The sequence below is a fragment of the Phoca vitulina genome, unplaced genomic scaffold, assembly GCF_004348235.1.
Source record: "Phoca vitulina isolate PV1807 unplaced genomic scaffold, GSC_HSeal_1.0 scaffold16, whole genome shotgun sequence".
Classification (NCBI taxonomy): domain Eukaryota; kingdom Metazoa; phylum Chordata; class Mammalia; order Carnivora; family Phocidae; genus Phoca; species Phoca vitulina.
In genome coordinates, this window is record NW_022589719.1 from 18,222,244 (window position 1) to 18,238,672 (window position 16,429).

General features: G+C 39.0%; 1 protein-coding gene across 13 annotated transcripts in view; it reads right to left on the reverse strand.

The window, feature by feature from the left end:
• Positions 1-16,429, reverse strand: part of LRRC4C (leucine rich repeat containing 4C) — a 1,196,081-nt gene that overhangs the window by 22,187 nt on the left and 1,157,465 nt on the right. For 11 of the 13 annotated variants that reach the window (XM_032413925.1, XM_032413926.1, XM_032413921.1 and 8 more), the window contains 3 exons: positions 6,548-6,599; positions 6,230-6,296; positions 5,204-5,266 (listed from right to left, as the gene is read on the reverse strand). The exons of 1 other annotated variant lie outside the window; for it this stretch is intronic. The gene's annotated coding sequence lies outside the window, so the exon portion shown is untranslated. The remainder of the gene's footprint in view (positions 1-5,203; positions 5,267-6,229; positions 6,297-6,547; positions 6,600-16,429) is intronic. One more of the 13 variants, XM_032413932.1, reaches the window with a different exon arrangement.

Genomic DNA, 16,429 nt, shown 5'->3' on the forward strand with positions numbered 1-16,429 from the left:
GAGAAGGGAGAGAGTTTGCTGGAGAAGAGGCATGTGGTTAGTGGGAAACGTATGAAAGTGAACATGAATGTTGGGAAGAGAGGCACAAGGTGACTCCTATGAGGAATCTATACTAAAAACCAGTGGGAGAGAAGGTAGGATAAGTAAAATAATACCAGATTGTGATAAAGAGACAGAAAAACACCTTAAATTCTGTATTAAGTCATCAGATGGGTTGTAGGGACTTGATTTTTCTCCTTGTGTTGGAAGGAAATAGTATTATGGGAAGAGTATCTAAGGAAAAGCAAATTTGCAATAGTATGGAGCATGGATAGTGAAGAGTACACTGTAAGGTCTGAAAGCCTACTAAGAAATTATTTCAATAATTGAGGAATAAAAAAAAAAAAAATGAGGGCCTGGACTAGGCTCTCCTTTTTAGCTAAAATATAGGTTGACATGACATTAAGATTCTCACATCTCTGCTCTACAATCCTTACGCCGTGAGACTCCCTATATATTTCACCAACTTCCTTGATTCCTGACCCATGATTGGCTGCTCTGATGTCTGTATATTTCAGACTCTCTAAAACATCAGAGCAAACCTGTCCATCAGGTCCTGGCTCCTACTGAAGACCTCGGAGCCACCACCTGCCAGTTTTCAGCATGACTCAAGAGTTTAATAAATTCGCCAAAATGACCCACAAAAACATGATAAGGAAACTCTCTTTAATTGAGTCTGTGTTTATGAGATCTGAGCAAGGGGAGGAAACAGAGTAGACTCCTTCTGTGATTTCCAGGCAACGTCCTTTAATCAGAATGCAGATAGCAGGGATGGCCTCTTAATTGGAACTGCAGCTGGTTTCAAGTAACCTCAACACTGTTAACATTGCATAATGACAAAAGCTTGGTGATGACATGTCAGATAATGGGAATGACTGTAATCAGTGATTTCTTTGTTTCCCCCTAATGACCGCAAAAGAGGGAATTATATGGCAGATGCAGACGTTTGGAAATTGGATTCTTAGTTATTTAGTTAAGGCAGTCCTCATTTTGCTTGGTGCCGTGTTACACATAGGTCATGCATACTGGCACCGAGGCCTCTCTTTTTTTTGCACAGTTCTCTTATAACAGATTTGCTCTCAGTTACCATGGAACCTTGCAACATGAAGACTCCGTTCCAATATGAACAAGCTTCAGTTAACGCAATACTGTGCAAAACAAGAACCCCGAGTATTATCTGATACTCATTGGCCTAAAACTCATCATTTCCAAAAACATACCATGGAGAAAAAGATCAGGAAAATCCATGAAAAGCAATAAGGAACTGGATCCCCTATGGTATCTTAATGGAATAAGAAAGTAGGGATGCCCGTGCATGTCCCTATTTAAGTCATTAGTTAACTACTTTTTTCCTTGGTTTGGATAATGAAAATTACTTCTTGGTTATTTCTCCCACCATTTTTTTTTTTTTTTTAATTCTCTAAAGGATGCATCCTAGAAAGAATAATCCAAATAAAAAAACACAGGGGTGATAGTCAGATCCTAATACAGATATCACAGATGGGGGACAACGATACAAACCACTTAAACTTTCTGTACCCTTCTGTAAAGTGAAGACAGAATGAATACCTGTTCCTCCCATGACAAAGAAATACTGGAAAGGTAAGGTTTAATCAAAAATAAGTGTAACATAAAAAAAAAAAATAAATAAGTGAACAAAAAGCAAAATCCACAAAATCAGGGTAAATTCTGATACTTTTGTCACTCCTACACTCTCCAGCCCCATCCTTGAAGCTGCAACTGCCATGTGCACAGAAATGGAAGGTGGATAGAGATGTGGGCAAAATCCTCAGACAAGTGGTTGGAAAACTACTGCCCATGGACAAAATCTGGCTCACCATCTGTTTTGTTTTTTTTTTTTCAATGAAGTTTTATTGGAATACTTCCACACTCATCTGTGTATGTACTCTCTATGGCGGCTTTCACATTAAAGTGCAAAATTGTGTAGTTACGATAGACTATAAGGCTTGCAAAGCTCCAAATGCTTACTTACTGACCCTCTACAGAAAGTCTGCTGACCCTGCTCTGGAGTCATGATTATAAAAATAATCCTTTTCTTATTCACTCCCTTCGACCCCAAAACTGCCAAGATGATCCATTAGGGCATTGCAGAAAAACATTAAATTTTTTTTTTATAAGTAACTTTCATCTCAGAAATAAAAGAGATTCAGTTTTACTAATTTGGCAATGGTTCCAGATGTCACGTAACATATGTGAGGAGTCCTGAGCAAAAGAGGGAGTTCCATAACACAGCGGGGTAATCTGTGGTACAGTTACTGGTTCATAGGTTTTCAGCACTTGGTGACATACTACACTCTCTGTGGGTCTGGCTAAGTGGCTTCAGGGATTCTTTTATTCAGTTTCTACAAAAGAGCTAACCCAAAATGGAGAAAGGAGCATAAAGGGAATCTTTCAAAGAGAACACAGAATGAATATTCTAATAATAAGGCAAACATAAGCACACCACAAGTAAAAATGGCAGAGCTAACATCTTCTCTCCTAGGATGAGCCTTTGAAGTCTTATGAGGATTATCTATTAAAGAAATGTTCATTGTGATTAATCTTGTATATGTATATATATGTATACATATATATAATCTTGTATATGTATATATGTGTGTGTATATATATATATATGAAAGTAAACATGTATATATATATATATATATATATATATATATATATATATATGTAACAATTATGCTCTCCAGCAATCATGTCCCATCCCACTCTTGTCCAAGCTGTTTACTCTTCCGGAATTCTTTAGATGCCCACCAACATCTCTGACTGATACATGGCTTCTTTTCAGTTCTTTCCTCCCATTTCACCCCACCCCACTAAAGCATATTGCTATGCAAAATCAATGCCTCCTCTGTCCCTGGGATTGAGAAACATATTTCTGCATGCCCCTTTGGATCCTGGGAGAATGACCTGGAAACAGGTCCGTAAAAGACAGACTGTGTAAGTACCCTCTGCTTCCTTCCTTTCCTCCCTCCCTGCTAAAAGTGTCTTCCTCTCACGATTTGTTGGAAAGATGAATTCAAATCTGCTGGGTGAAGCTTTAAAACTCGTGAACATAGAACCCAAATTAAGAATCATAGACTTTGAAAGTTTTAATTTTAAAAGGAACCCCAGAGACTCCACTTCCTCTTTCACTATATGGAGATCTGGTCAATAACTGAATCTCTTTTTTCCTCACCTGCAAAGTGAGCATAATATTTTTTTGTCCCTCTTTTCTCATTACCGGGATAAGTTTAGATAGTTTATGAATTGTGACATGACTTATAACTTATAAAACTATACATATTAGATAGACTTTGGAGACTGATCATTTTTTACTTTGAATCCATAGTCAAAAAATAAAAAAATCAGAAAGGTGGGGGAGGGAGGGAGACAGAGTAAAAACCACAACTCTCTATGTGGTAGATACTCTGTGTACTTTACATATGCTTTACTTAATCCTCATAACAACTTCATGAAGTAGATGCTGTTTGTAGCTTACTCCAAACCACACAATTAGTAGCTGATCTCGGGTCTGTCTTGATACACCCTTTTAACCACTGCACCAGATGGATACACTTTCTACAGCTATGTTGATTTGGAGAAGCAATTTACTCTTTGGCAACTCATTTCTTTACTTTTCTTTTTTTTTTTTTTTTTTAAGATTTTATTTATTTATTTGACAGAGAGAGACACAGCGAGAGAGGGAACACAAGCAGAGGGAGTGGGAGAGGGAGAAGCAGGCTTCCCGCGGAGCAGGGAGCCCGATACGGGGCTCGATTCCAGGACCCTGGGATCATGACCTGAGCTGAAGGCAGGTGCTTAACGACCAAGCCACCCAGGCGCCCCTTGGCAACTCATTTCTAAAGGGATGAAGAAAACACCGGACTTATGGTGTACTGGCTACATTATTATAACTAATCTTAATGAAATACCGTTTCTTAGAAGTGCTCGTATTCATTATGTCTTTGCGAAACCAAGACAGAGCCTCTATGCACTACAATCAAGGCTTTTCAACCAGCCTGTTGTGGGATCTAGACTTCAACCACCAGGCCAAGGTTCATTTTTCTTCCAGCGTACTGCCTGGCAAGGCATGTTGTGGGATCAACTAAGACAACCTAAATGTCAGTATCTAGCAAAATATCAGGCACACGGTAGACACACAATATACAGTATTTTTTTTTTTCCTAATTAACTCTTTCTTTCTCTTGGAATATGATCAGCGCAATGATTTTATGCTCCATTTATTTATTTATTTATTTATTTATTTATTTATTTATTTTTAAGATTTTATTTATTTATTCGACAGAGAGAGACAGCGAGAGAGGGAACACAAGCAGGGGGAGTGAGAGAGGGAGAAGCAGGCTTCCTGCGGAGCAGGGAGCCCGATGCGGGGCTCGATCCCAGCACCCTGGGATCATGACCTGAGCCGAAGGCAGACGCTTAACCGACTGAGCCACTCAGGCGCCCCTTATGCTCCATTTAGAAGACTGAAAATCAGGACTGAGGAGAAAGAAATGTCAGTTCAGGTTGCCTAAATCAAGGAAAAGCCGTAGCTGGGGTGGAAATATGGACTGTGATATACAGCCCGCAAACTTTCAACTGGCAGCCAAGGGTTCCTTCTTACCAGCATGTGCTTCCTTAGTAAACTTCACTCTCGATTCTTTTGTTTTTGAAGAAAAACATTTCCAGCTAGTAACACAATTACACTTAAGTATCAGAGCTCATTTTAGTATTATTGCATTTGTTAAATCTAACTGAGTCCAAATTACTTCCTCATTGCTAATAAGAGAAGGGGGAGGAGGAACAGAGGAGGAGGGGCAAGGGGAGGAGGAGGAGGACGGAGGGAAAGAGGGTTTCCAGGGTTAAAGGAAGAGAAAGAGATATAGACACAGAGTAACAGGAAAACAGAGAGATAGCAACACTGCATGTAGCCTCAAGTCCAATGAACGTCAGTTAAACCCGCTGCCCACAGTTTCTATGGAAACCCCTTAAGTTAAGAGTGGAACACAGACATTTTTTGGACTACAATTCACAAGCTGTTTATTTAATTATGATGAAACATGAGACTGTTAGGGACAATACTATTATCATACTGATAGCATTTAGAATTCAACGAATAGGTATGGCAAAATAAAAAGTTAAAAAAAATTTAAATCATTACCTTCACGTGAATTGCACGCAAATAAAATGTGTCTTGTTTTTACAGGACTTCATACGCTATTTCCTGCAGGCAAACCTCAAATTAGCCAAATGACATTCATTAAAAGGGAGTTCTTCAGAGGCCTCATGCCAATTATACCCCCCCATGCCCAGTGAACAAAACCAAGGTCACAGCATATTTTCAATTAAACCCAGGATAGCACCAAAGTGCAGCACAGCTGGAAAAGCAAGCACATTATTACCCCCTAGATCATTTGTGAGCAATGAATAGGTCTCTGGTGTTTTTCTGTTTTGTAGATATTTGAATATAAAAATAAAGAAAATGGCTTCAGATTAGCTTTTGCCTTCCAAAATAAACAACCACTTTTAGGGCATTACTCCTGGTGGCCCAAAGAAGAATGATTGGAAGCTATCATTTTTTTGTCCCTGATGATTGGAAAAGGTTTGCTTAGCCTTTAATTTGGCCACAGGGAACCATGTGATTGATGGACTCATTCATACTCTTGTTCCCTCACTAAAGGAACACAGAGTTTCCACCTACTATGTATCAGGCACTGTGCTAGGGACAAGGGAGGCAAGAAGATTAAACCCCAGTCCTTAGCTTAATTACAGACTTTTTAGAAGGGAATGCATTAATTTTACTGATAAATATTTATGGAGGGACAACTATGGCTCATAGGCATTAGACTGCAGAGATAATAAATCCAGGACCCTGCCTTCCAGGAGATTACAATTAAATGGAGACAAAAAGACACATAATCATAAGTCATAGAGCAAGGAGTCGGTGCTCCTGTCTGCTGCCTCATGGTATCTCGCTGTAGAGGTAGAAAAGCTACCTACGGATGTTGTGCTCCAGAAGGGAAATGTATTTATGCGATGGCATGATTAGCTGGCGCAAGACAGGGTGACGAGGGAGCTTTGGGAATATTTCTGTAGGAGAACCACAATTCCAGATCTGTCTATGAGCCACCTCTACCCTTATAAAATCTTTAGCCCATAAAATATAACTGAAGGAGGAGGCACTCACAAGAGAAATGAATCCCAAGGAGAGTCATCTCTGGTGTCAAGCTGGGAACATGAAGGCTGTTTCTAAGCTGGCAAAGAGAAACATACAAGAAATTTGCAAATATGACTCAGGGAATATGTCTTTTCTACTATACTGCAGCCTGTTTTTTGAAATTCAGTAGTGGTTTGCAGTAGCTGGGCTTCCCACAAGTTGCTCGTGCTAGCAAAGCCAGTCGTTGCTGTTATTGGATTTGACAGTGTATAATGAGCCACTTCACATTAGCTGCTGTTGTGGTGTTCAGCATATTGTGGGAAAGATTTAGCATGAATCATCACCCACCTAGCTCTCCATTGTGGTCTCTATGCTGTAAACAGGTAATGTGTGTGCCAATCTAAAAAAACAAAAAAAATAAAAAAGCATCCATTAGAACAATTCAGTACATTTCTGGATCTGCTGCCACCAACATCACCACAGACAACACTGGTGACAATATTTATTGAATTGCCACTGTATTCTAACATTCTCCTGGGCAGAGAGCCAAGGCAGCTATTTTAACCACTGGCCGTTTGCAACAATGCATGTTTTAATGCCAATGAAAAAATGCGTTTGGAGTCTGAAGACCTATTGTCTACACTTGGTTCTGACTTATCAGATGCATGACCTTCAACAAATCACACTTTCTCTCTGATCTCCAGTGTGTTGATCAAAACCACCTCTTAAGATCAAAGGAGATAAAATATTTTGAATATGGGTAGGAAACAGTTAAACAGAACACACCAAATTACTAAAGTCAAATGGGATGCTAAGAGTTTGACATAGGCATGAGCTGTGAACACCAGCTGTTTCTTTTCCCCGCATCCAAACACAAAAGAGATGCTAACATCTCCTCTTCCTCTCCATCCCGATTCCTATTCCCGCCCCCTTTCCACACTCCTACGGCAATGGCATATTAAAAATTAGAATCTGAGCTTGAGGGCCACACAGTACTTAGAGCAAAGCAACATGAAGAGACAGTACTGGCAGTTTGCAAAGCATAAGAAGTAAACTAAAGAATCTTTAATTCCCACAAACACAGATCTTTACAGCCGAAGCTTAGACATACAGTTGGTACAAACAGTACGAAGCAGAAACCCTGAGCAAGTACAGATGGGAAAAACCCACACAATTAGTAATCAAGATCAAGGGACTGACATGGATATTGAAATCACCAAGAATTCTATCAGGAGTAGGATTGGAAAGAAAAGCAGGGAGGCAGGTGTTAAAATCTTCAAGGAATGAGGAGGAGTGAAGTGTGGGTCTGCTGGTGACTCCTACAAGGAGGTGCTAGCAGGATGCACAGTCTGATGGTGTAAGCTTCAGAGCTGGGCACTTTACTGTGTTAGATGTTTCTGTGTGGAACACAGAATGTAAGTAAATGTACTTCTCAAACTTCAAAGCAATAATGCCGCTAGTGAATATTACTATTATTATATAGGTAAAACTGAGTATAATTAAAATTTATTTCAGAGATGATCTGTGGATTTTCTGTTATTGGTTTTTAAAGGATGTGTAACTCAATCTTATAGAAAGTTTCCCCAAATCTCATGATTTCAAGAACCCTGGAGTTAGGAAACATGAAATGTGGGTGACAAGTTAACATGTCAGGGTTTATAATAATGTGAGAGCAAGGCAGTGGGTAACAATTAGTGTGTGTAGAGGGGGGCAAAGAAGAGGTAGGAGGAGAAAACTCATGTTCATTGCTAAATGAAGTAGCCAATTCTCAATTCTTATATTGGACAAAAATTAGCAGTATTTGACATAGTGACCACCCTGTCCTTTCTGAAACACTGTCTGAACTTGACTCCTGGGAAACCACTCTCTCGATTCTCTTTCTACTTCAGTGGTTAATCTGCTCTACCTCCATCACTAGTTGTGCATTATCTGTCAGGCCACTAAACCCTGGAGTGTACCAGAGCTCAGTTAGTGGACCTATTCTTTGTCTAGACTCGTCTTCCACGTGATCCCATCGTGGCTTTAAACACCCTCTACAAACATACATCTCCAGTCTACAATGAAGACTTGTACATCTAACTGCTAACTCAAGACCTCCACTTGGAGGCATCAAAAATCAATCTGTCCACTAGAAAACCCTTGATTCCAACTCAACTTCCAACCCCAATAAAGACTTTTCTAACAGCAACTCCAGTCATTCATTAATTCGTTCATTCGACAAAAAATTTTAAGTTCCTACCCTATGCCAAGCATCGTTCCAGGCATCATCCTCCTAGTAGCTCAGACCAAAGTCTCCTTGAATCTCCATTTTTTCCACCTCATCCTCACTATTGCACCCTGTTACCTCTATAGCCTATCACCTTTACATCCTATTGCCTATACATTGGAAATCATGAGTATCAAAAGTCTCATCACCTCTCTTCACCTCCACTATTACATCCTAGTCCATTCTCTATCTGAATAATTGAGTTATTCCAATAGCCTGGTCCAATATCTGATGTCTTTGCTTCTATGTGTTCACCCCCTCAGTTTCTTCTCCACACAGTGGAGTAAAGTTTAGAGTCAACTTTAGAAGGTTGTTCAGAAGATGAAATGAGGTGATGTCCATAAACCACTAAGCCTGGCATATTGTAAGCTCTCAGATAACAGGAATGATTATTGTTCTCTGAGAGAGTTTCATTCATTGTTTATTAAGTACTGCTCTACTGACTTGGGGAGTGACTAAACAATTTACCCACTTTTATAAAATGAGTATCTGGTGCTGAATAGGGTACTCATCCCCAAATACATGATCATGACTAGACATAGGAAAAAATACCACCTTGATCTTTTACATAGCACCATAAAAACAAGATTGGTAACAAGAAAGATGGTCATGAGAATCTTACCTTTTGCTTATCTTATACATTATAGATTAGAAAATTGTCTCATATACATTATCCTGTCTGGCCTCCACAATTATGGGAGGTAGGCAGAATAGACTATATTTTTCCATTTTACAGATGAAAATGTTAAAGTATAAGGAAGTTAAGTAATGTGATTATATTTAAAAGGAACAAAACTGATATGTGATAACTGTTAATACAAGAAGTTAAGCATTTAGAGCTCTAGGCTAGTGCCCTGCCCAATATATAATCTTAATATGAACATGTTAAAGGATGGAAGGAGGTACTTATGCCATTAATTGTTCCAAGGTTTTCAAAATTTGTAGGAACTTGTTTTTTGGGGTTTTTTTGGTTTTTTTTTGTTTTTGTTTTTTTCAGAGAGGGAGAGGGAGGGAGGGGTAGAGGGAGAGGAAGAGAGAATCTTAAGCAGGCTCCACACCCAGCATGGAGCCTGACATGGGGCTCAATCTCACAACCCCAAGATCATGACCTGAGCCAAAATCAAGAGTTGGATGTGTAACTGACTGAGCCACCCAGATGCCCTGTAACTGGCTTTTTATGTGTGCTTTTTAAACACATTGCTCCGTATGGGAATAAAAAGAATATGTATTGAGCAATTATCAATGATTGTGTTAGTCATTCACATTGTACTTGCCTACCTATGTGTCTTTCTGCATCATTAGACTACAGGCCTTGCTGGGACAGGAACTATATTCCATTTTATGTGCATGCATAAACCAGTTACTGCCATTTAGTACATGTTCAATAAACATTTCTTGAATAAGTGAATGAAATAGGTTATTTGGTTATATCAGAAAGAACCTACTCAAAGTACACCCTGAATCTGAATCACACAATTCATCTGTATGATTAGAATGAAACGTATAAAATTGCCATATCCTAAATCAAAAACTGTTGATAACAATGATTTCATATGGTTCAAACTACAGTTTTGAAAGAGGGACAGTGATTTTGGAAATGTCCAGTTTGCCAACCAAATTTCTGGAATTCATGGAAATTCTTTTCAGCTTACTTCTGGTTATAGACACATTCATGTACCAACCAAGGGAAAAAGAGCCAATAATTTTATTTCAATGGAAAGTCTTCTAACTTGAGACATTCAATCTGTGGAACCGTAATTACAGACAAAACCAGAATAAGTACATTCGGTACAGAGCTATAAAGGGTTCATTCTCTATTGATTACCTATAGCAGGGTCCACAAGCACAGAGCAGAGAAGACACGTGCTCTGCCATTGCCTTAAAATCCAATAGTACAGCCATTTGTACACCATGGAAAACTAAGGTTTCCATGCTGTTTTCTCTTAATAAAGCTGCTCAAATATTATTAATTTTCAATAGTTCTATTCTGACTTGCTCCTTTGTCCTTTGACTTGCCCACGGAGAGAATTAACCACTTGCTTATCATTTTTTCCATAGTATTTTTCATTATACCACTTCTCACCATGTGAGAACCAACACTGTATCCTATTAATCAACTGCCACTGCAGAACACTGGGCTGGGCATATACAGAAGATAAAAATCTTAAATTAAAGTGAAGTGAGTATCTGAAGTATAGACATGGATGAAAATATATATGCTACTTGATATCTCTTTAGCTGTGATGGTAGCCTAGTTTAACACTGGAGATCGGGATGTGTGGGAATAGGAGACGGTACGAGAAGTATATTTTTTAGACAATGCTATGGCTCACTAAACAGACTAAAGTATAGTATAAACAGAACTTTTATATGTACTGAGAAACCAGAAATCATTTGTTGTGCTTCATTGTGTTACTTGCTTCATCATGGTGGTCAGGAACTGAACCGTCAGTGTCTCCAAGGTATGCCTGTATTTTCTTGGTATATTTTAAGCTTGCTTTAATAAGACTATTTCTATACTGCTGGTTTTAGAATACTAAATCCTAAAATTTACTTTGCATTTCAGGGACAAATGAACAAATTATATACCATAATTGATAAATTGAAGATATAGTTGCAGATAAATGGAGTTTTGAAATCACAACTGGAAGTCAAAATCATTCTGAAAAGTTGAGTTTATTCAAAATAAGCTCAACAGGCACTTACGAGATGAAATACTGTGCAGACACTCTGAAGCATCTTATGGGAACAGCTCATTGGGGAACAGCTTAAGGTCAGGGAATAATGACAAGGATCTCATGGTGCTTTATTCATCCCCTAGAACCCAACAGTATATTATTAGGCTGCCAGCCACATTCCCATAAAATGGCTTGCTCAAATGGAACTTTGACCTTTATTAAGGGACTTGAATTTACAAACTATAGCACACTGTCATCTGTTATCTCTACCTTTAGTGAACTACTCAGAACACTCTAAGACTCTGTGCTCTATCAGAACTTCAATCTAATGAAGGAGGTAGATTATACTTGACTTGAATTATTGAAGGAGATAAATTATACTTGACTTGAAATTATAATTTCTTCAAAAAACATAGCTAAGAGAATAAGTATTATTTTTATTAGGCCTATCTCTTTGTGTATTCAAAAGGGGTCCCTAAAGTAAAAAGGCAATCTAGAAACTACAGTTCTGTAGAGGTTTAAGTACAGAACACGTGCAGGCCACTGACATAATAATTGTTGTATAATGAGGCTCTGAAACTTTGTTAGACCTGTTCCCAGAGAATTTTCAGTCACCTTGACTTGAAGAGAATGCATGCATCTCTGACATTTCAGGGTAGAACTTGAATGGTATACCATTTTCGGGGTAGAACCAAATCACTTACATTCTGCTTGGATGCCCCAGGGAACTACATTGGAATGAGAAAGAATTGGAACAGCTTTGTCTTGAAAAAAAATTGGTCACTGGGAAGGGCAGACTCTTGAAGTAAAGTTGGACAAAGCAGAACCAGCCATATGAACTAGAACAAGGCCTAGACTAACAGAAAGGATGATATTTTCAAGGGTCTAAGAATAGCCAGGGAAGTGGAGGTGATCCCTTCACACAAATACTCTAGCAGGCATATGGAGCATGGCAGTGGGGAGTTCAGGAGCAGATGATATTTGGACAGCTGTATTGGGTCGATGACATATGGTAGTTTTGGAGTTTCTTTTACCACCATCCCCATATGTAATTCCTAAGCAAATATTCTTGATGCTGCCTCCAGAAACAATCCTTAATTTTTAATTCTCTTTATTCTTACTGCTGCTACTCAAGATCAAGCCACTCTCACATGCACTACTCATCTACTATTGATCCCTTCAGTCAGTTCTCACACATAGCCAGAGTGATAGTTTAAAAGTCTAAATCAGACTATATTGTTTCCCAGTGTGAAACTCTGCAAGAGCTTGTCATTGCATACAGAATACAAAGAAATTGCTTTCCCTGGCCCACCAGGCCTAACTCTTTGTAGTGGATTGAATGGTGGCTCCCTAAAAGGTATGTCTGCATCCAAACCCCCAGAACCTGTGGATGTGACCTTATTTGGAAAATGTTCTTTCCATATGTAATTAAATTGAGGACCTTGAGATGAGAACATCCTGGATTATTCAGATGGTCCCTAAATACAATGGCAATTGTTCTTATAAGAGACCACCTGTAGGAGAGACATATCGAGGAGAAGAAGGCCATGTGCGGGCTGAGGCAGAGATTAGGGTTATATGTCCACAAACCAAGGAAAACCTGGAGCCACCAGAGCTGGAAACAGCAAGGAAGAATTCTTCCCTAAAGACCCGAGAGTCCCGCTGGCATCTCAATTTCAGGCTTCTGGCCTCCACAACTGGGAGAGAATCCATTTCTGTTGTTTTAAGCCATCAAACTGTGATAATTGTTCTGAAAACCAAAGGAAACTAACATACTATCCATCCACATCTCCTGCTCTTATGTTTGCCCACTTTAGTTCTACTAGACTAGCCTAATTCTCCCCCTTGCTATTCTTTAAGTATAATATGCTTCTTGTCTTCATCTCTTTGGCGTGCTGTAACAAAACACCACAGACCAGGTAGCTTATAAGGAACAGAAATGAATTTCTCATGGTTCTTGAAGCATGAAGTCAGAGATCAGGGAGGCAGCATGGTCCTCTTCCAGGATGTGGATTCTTATCATGTCTTCACATAGGAGAAAGGGTGACAGAGCTCTCTAAATCCTCTTCTAATCCCATTCATGAGGACTTCATCCTAATGACCTAAACATCTCCCAAAGGCCCCACCTCCCAATACCATCACATTGGGATTTTAACATATGAATTTCAGAGGGGACACGAACATTTAGGCCATAGCACTCCCTCAATCTTGGAGCCTTTAAATTAGCTGCCCTCTCTTCCTGGAATGTTTTCTTCTAGATCTTTCCGCGTCTGAGTTCTTTCTTGTCATTGTGGAAGTTAAGTGATTCTTTTGCAGGGGGATCTTACTAGACCAAATCTATGTGATATTCCCCTCAGCCATTGCCTGTCTCATCACTCTTTTATTTCCATTTCAATACTTATCTCTACCTGATCTTTTGTGGTTTGTTATCTGTCTAACCCCTAAGAGGGATGCTCTGTGAAGTGAGAGTTCTTTACTGTCTGACTTACTACAGAATCCTGAGTGTCTGGAATAGTCCCTGGTATTCAGAAAGCATTCAATTAATGTTGAATAAGATGTATATCAAAAGGCTACCAATTCTGATGAGGATTAAGGTGATAAGGTTTGATATCTAGAAATTTAAGAAATAAACCAGGTCCTTAGTTGTTGAGGTCTGGATTTGGGTTATGTTATACTACCAAAGACTTAGACTTATAGAAGAGGACACGAATCCCATAAGAGATCACAAATACATATGGAGGCATGGTCTTGGCACTAAATTGGTACTATTTCCCAAAGTAGTATATAGAGTATAAGCTATTGGAGCATAAGATCAGAGCTAAATCTGGAACAATGATGTCATGAGGCTGAGTGTGGGAGTGAGGCTACAGAATATGGCCAGGATTTGTTCTGCCTATAAGTGGAGTCCATTGCCCACCTTTAACCGGAGAGGAGGACTAACAGCATTGGGGGAAAGTCAGGCATGGGCAATAGGAGGCAAAAACTACAACTGTCCATTGCTTGGGCAAAAAGAAGACTTGGCTTTCTGATAATCCAGATATAATTTTCTAATGAACTAGATCTAAGGGACTAGGTCCTTCCCCAATAGGGCCAGCTTCAAATTAGGTTTAGGTTTGAATGCAATAACTTAAAATGATCCCATATGTTCTCAATGATACTACAGCACCGTAGCCTAAAAGAGGCCATATCCAATGGTAGGTTGACACTGAGTACCCATATTATCTAGCTATGAGGGCTAAGAGGGGAGAATATCCCTGATGATGCCATTATTTAGCTTTTTGTATCCTGTCCACCTTACCAGCAATTAAAGAAGCTTAATGAGGTCATCCTAATCCAACTCAAAAGTTAAGGAATGCATATCATCTAAGGATAATGAATATCATTTGAGAATATAGTAAACCAGAAGGACTGCTATAAGACTGGGAGGTCTTAGAAGCTACTCTCTTAGAACCACCATTGTCGTGAATTTTCCACAGGTTGGTGAGTTATCTAGTGTAATATCCTTGGAGGGTCTTTGTGACTTTCTCAGAACGTTAGCTTAATGACAGCAGTCAGAGACCCATGGAAATCCTATTTGGAGGCTTGAAGCCATTTTAGAGTTCCCAGAGATAAGGTGTCTTGATGTAACCTCTTACAGCATATAGCTTGTCCTATAGAAGTCATTTCAGCATTTTTCATTGCCTCTGTCTTTCCCAGAGGTTCTCTGTTGTTATTGTTAGCTGTATATTTTGAAAATGAAAAACAATCAGGTTGAAGAAAAGGCCTCCTGTATGTCGGTATCTGTGGGAGCAAATGTGGAATAAATATATATAATGCATGGTGGTTGATATTTTGTGTCATTTATCTTCACTTGTGAGAAGAGATGGGATAAGTCACTCAAGACTGTGCCAGTCCTGAACCATTCTTCATCACTACACTCATGAAGATAAATGCCACATTTACACAGACCACAGCTATCATGTGTCCTTTCAGACCATAGATTTAGATCAGTTAGAGCAGGAGGTTGACTTGGTGCTGTTATTTGAAAATCAAGGACACTTCTCTCGTACCGTCTCCTATTCCCACACATCCCGATCTCCAGTGTTAAACTAGGCTACCATCACAGCTAAAGAGATATCAAGTAGCATATATATTTTCATCCATGTCTATACTTCAGATACTCACTTCACTTTAATTTAAGATTTTTATCTTCTGTATATGCCCAGCCCAGTGTTCTGCAGTGGCAGTTGATTAATAGGATACAGTGTTGGTTCTCACATGGTGAGAAGTGGTATAATGAAAAGTACTATGGAAAAAATGATAAGCAAGTGGTTAATTCTCTCCGTGGGCAAGTCAAAGGACAAAGGAGCAAGTCAGAATAGAAACTATTGAAAATTAATAATATTTGAGCAGCTTTATTAAGAGAAAACAGCATGGAAACCTTAGTTTTCCATAGTGTACAAATGGCTGTACTATTGGATTTTAAGGCAATGGCAGAGCAAGTGTTAATTAAGAATTAATTAAGAATTGGGGCGCCTGGGTGGCTCAGTTGGTTAAGCGACTGCCTTCAGCTCAGGTCATGATCCTGGAGTCCCTGGATCGAGTCCCGCATCGGGCTCCCTGCTCGGCAGGGAGCCTGCTTCTCCCTCTGACCCTCCCCCCTCTCATGTGCTCTCTCTCTCTCTCTCATTCTCTCTGTCTCAAATAAATAAATAAAATCTTAAAAAAAAAAAAAAGAATTAATTAAGAATTAGTTAATTAAAATTAAGAGTAAGTTATTGCTTAAAAAAATGCTAACCATATTTGAGCTTTCAGTGAGTTGTAATCACTGATCAAAGATCACTATAACAAATTTAATAACAAAAAAATTTGTAATATCGTGAGAATCACCAAAATGTGACAGAGACTTGAAGTTAGCAAATGCAGTTAGAAAAATGGCATCAACAGCCTTTCCTGATTCAGGTTTGCCACAAACCTTTAATTTGTAAAACAAAACAAAACAAAACAAAACAAAACACAACCAGTATCTGCAAAGTACAATAAAGCAGAGCACAATAAAATGGGGCATGCCTGTACATTCCCAGACATGTGAAAATTTGGCAAGTGTGAACAGAGGAGCTGCTAATCTCTGGCTCTGGATTAGAACATTTGTGCTTCTGAAAGACATTTAATGTTATGCAATATAATCCAAAGTGGCAGTTCTATAGAAATACAGGTCACCAACCTAACATGCATCAGCAAGTGGAAAAATGTTGTAGATGTCTATATTGACATTTAGTTCTATTTTTATGTTGGGTTTGTTTAAAT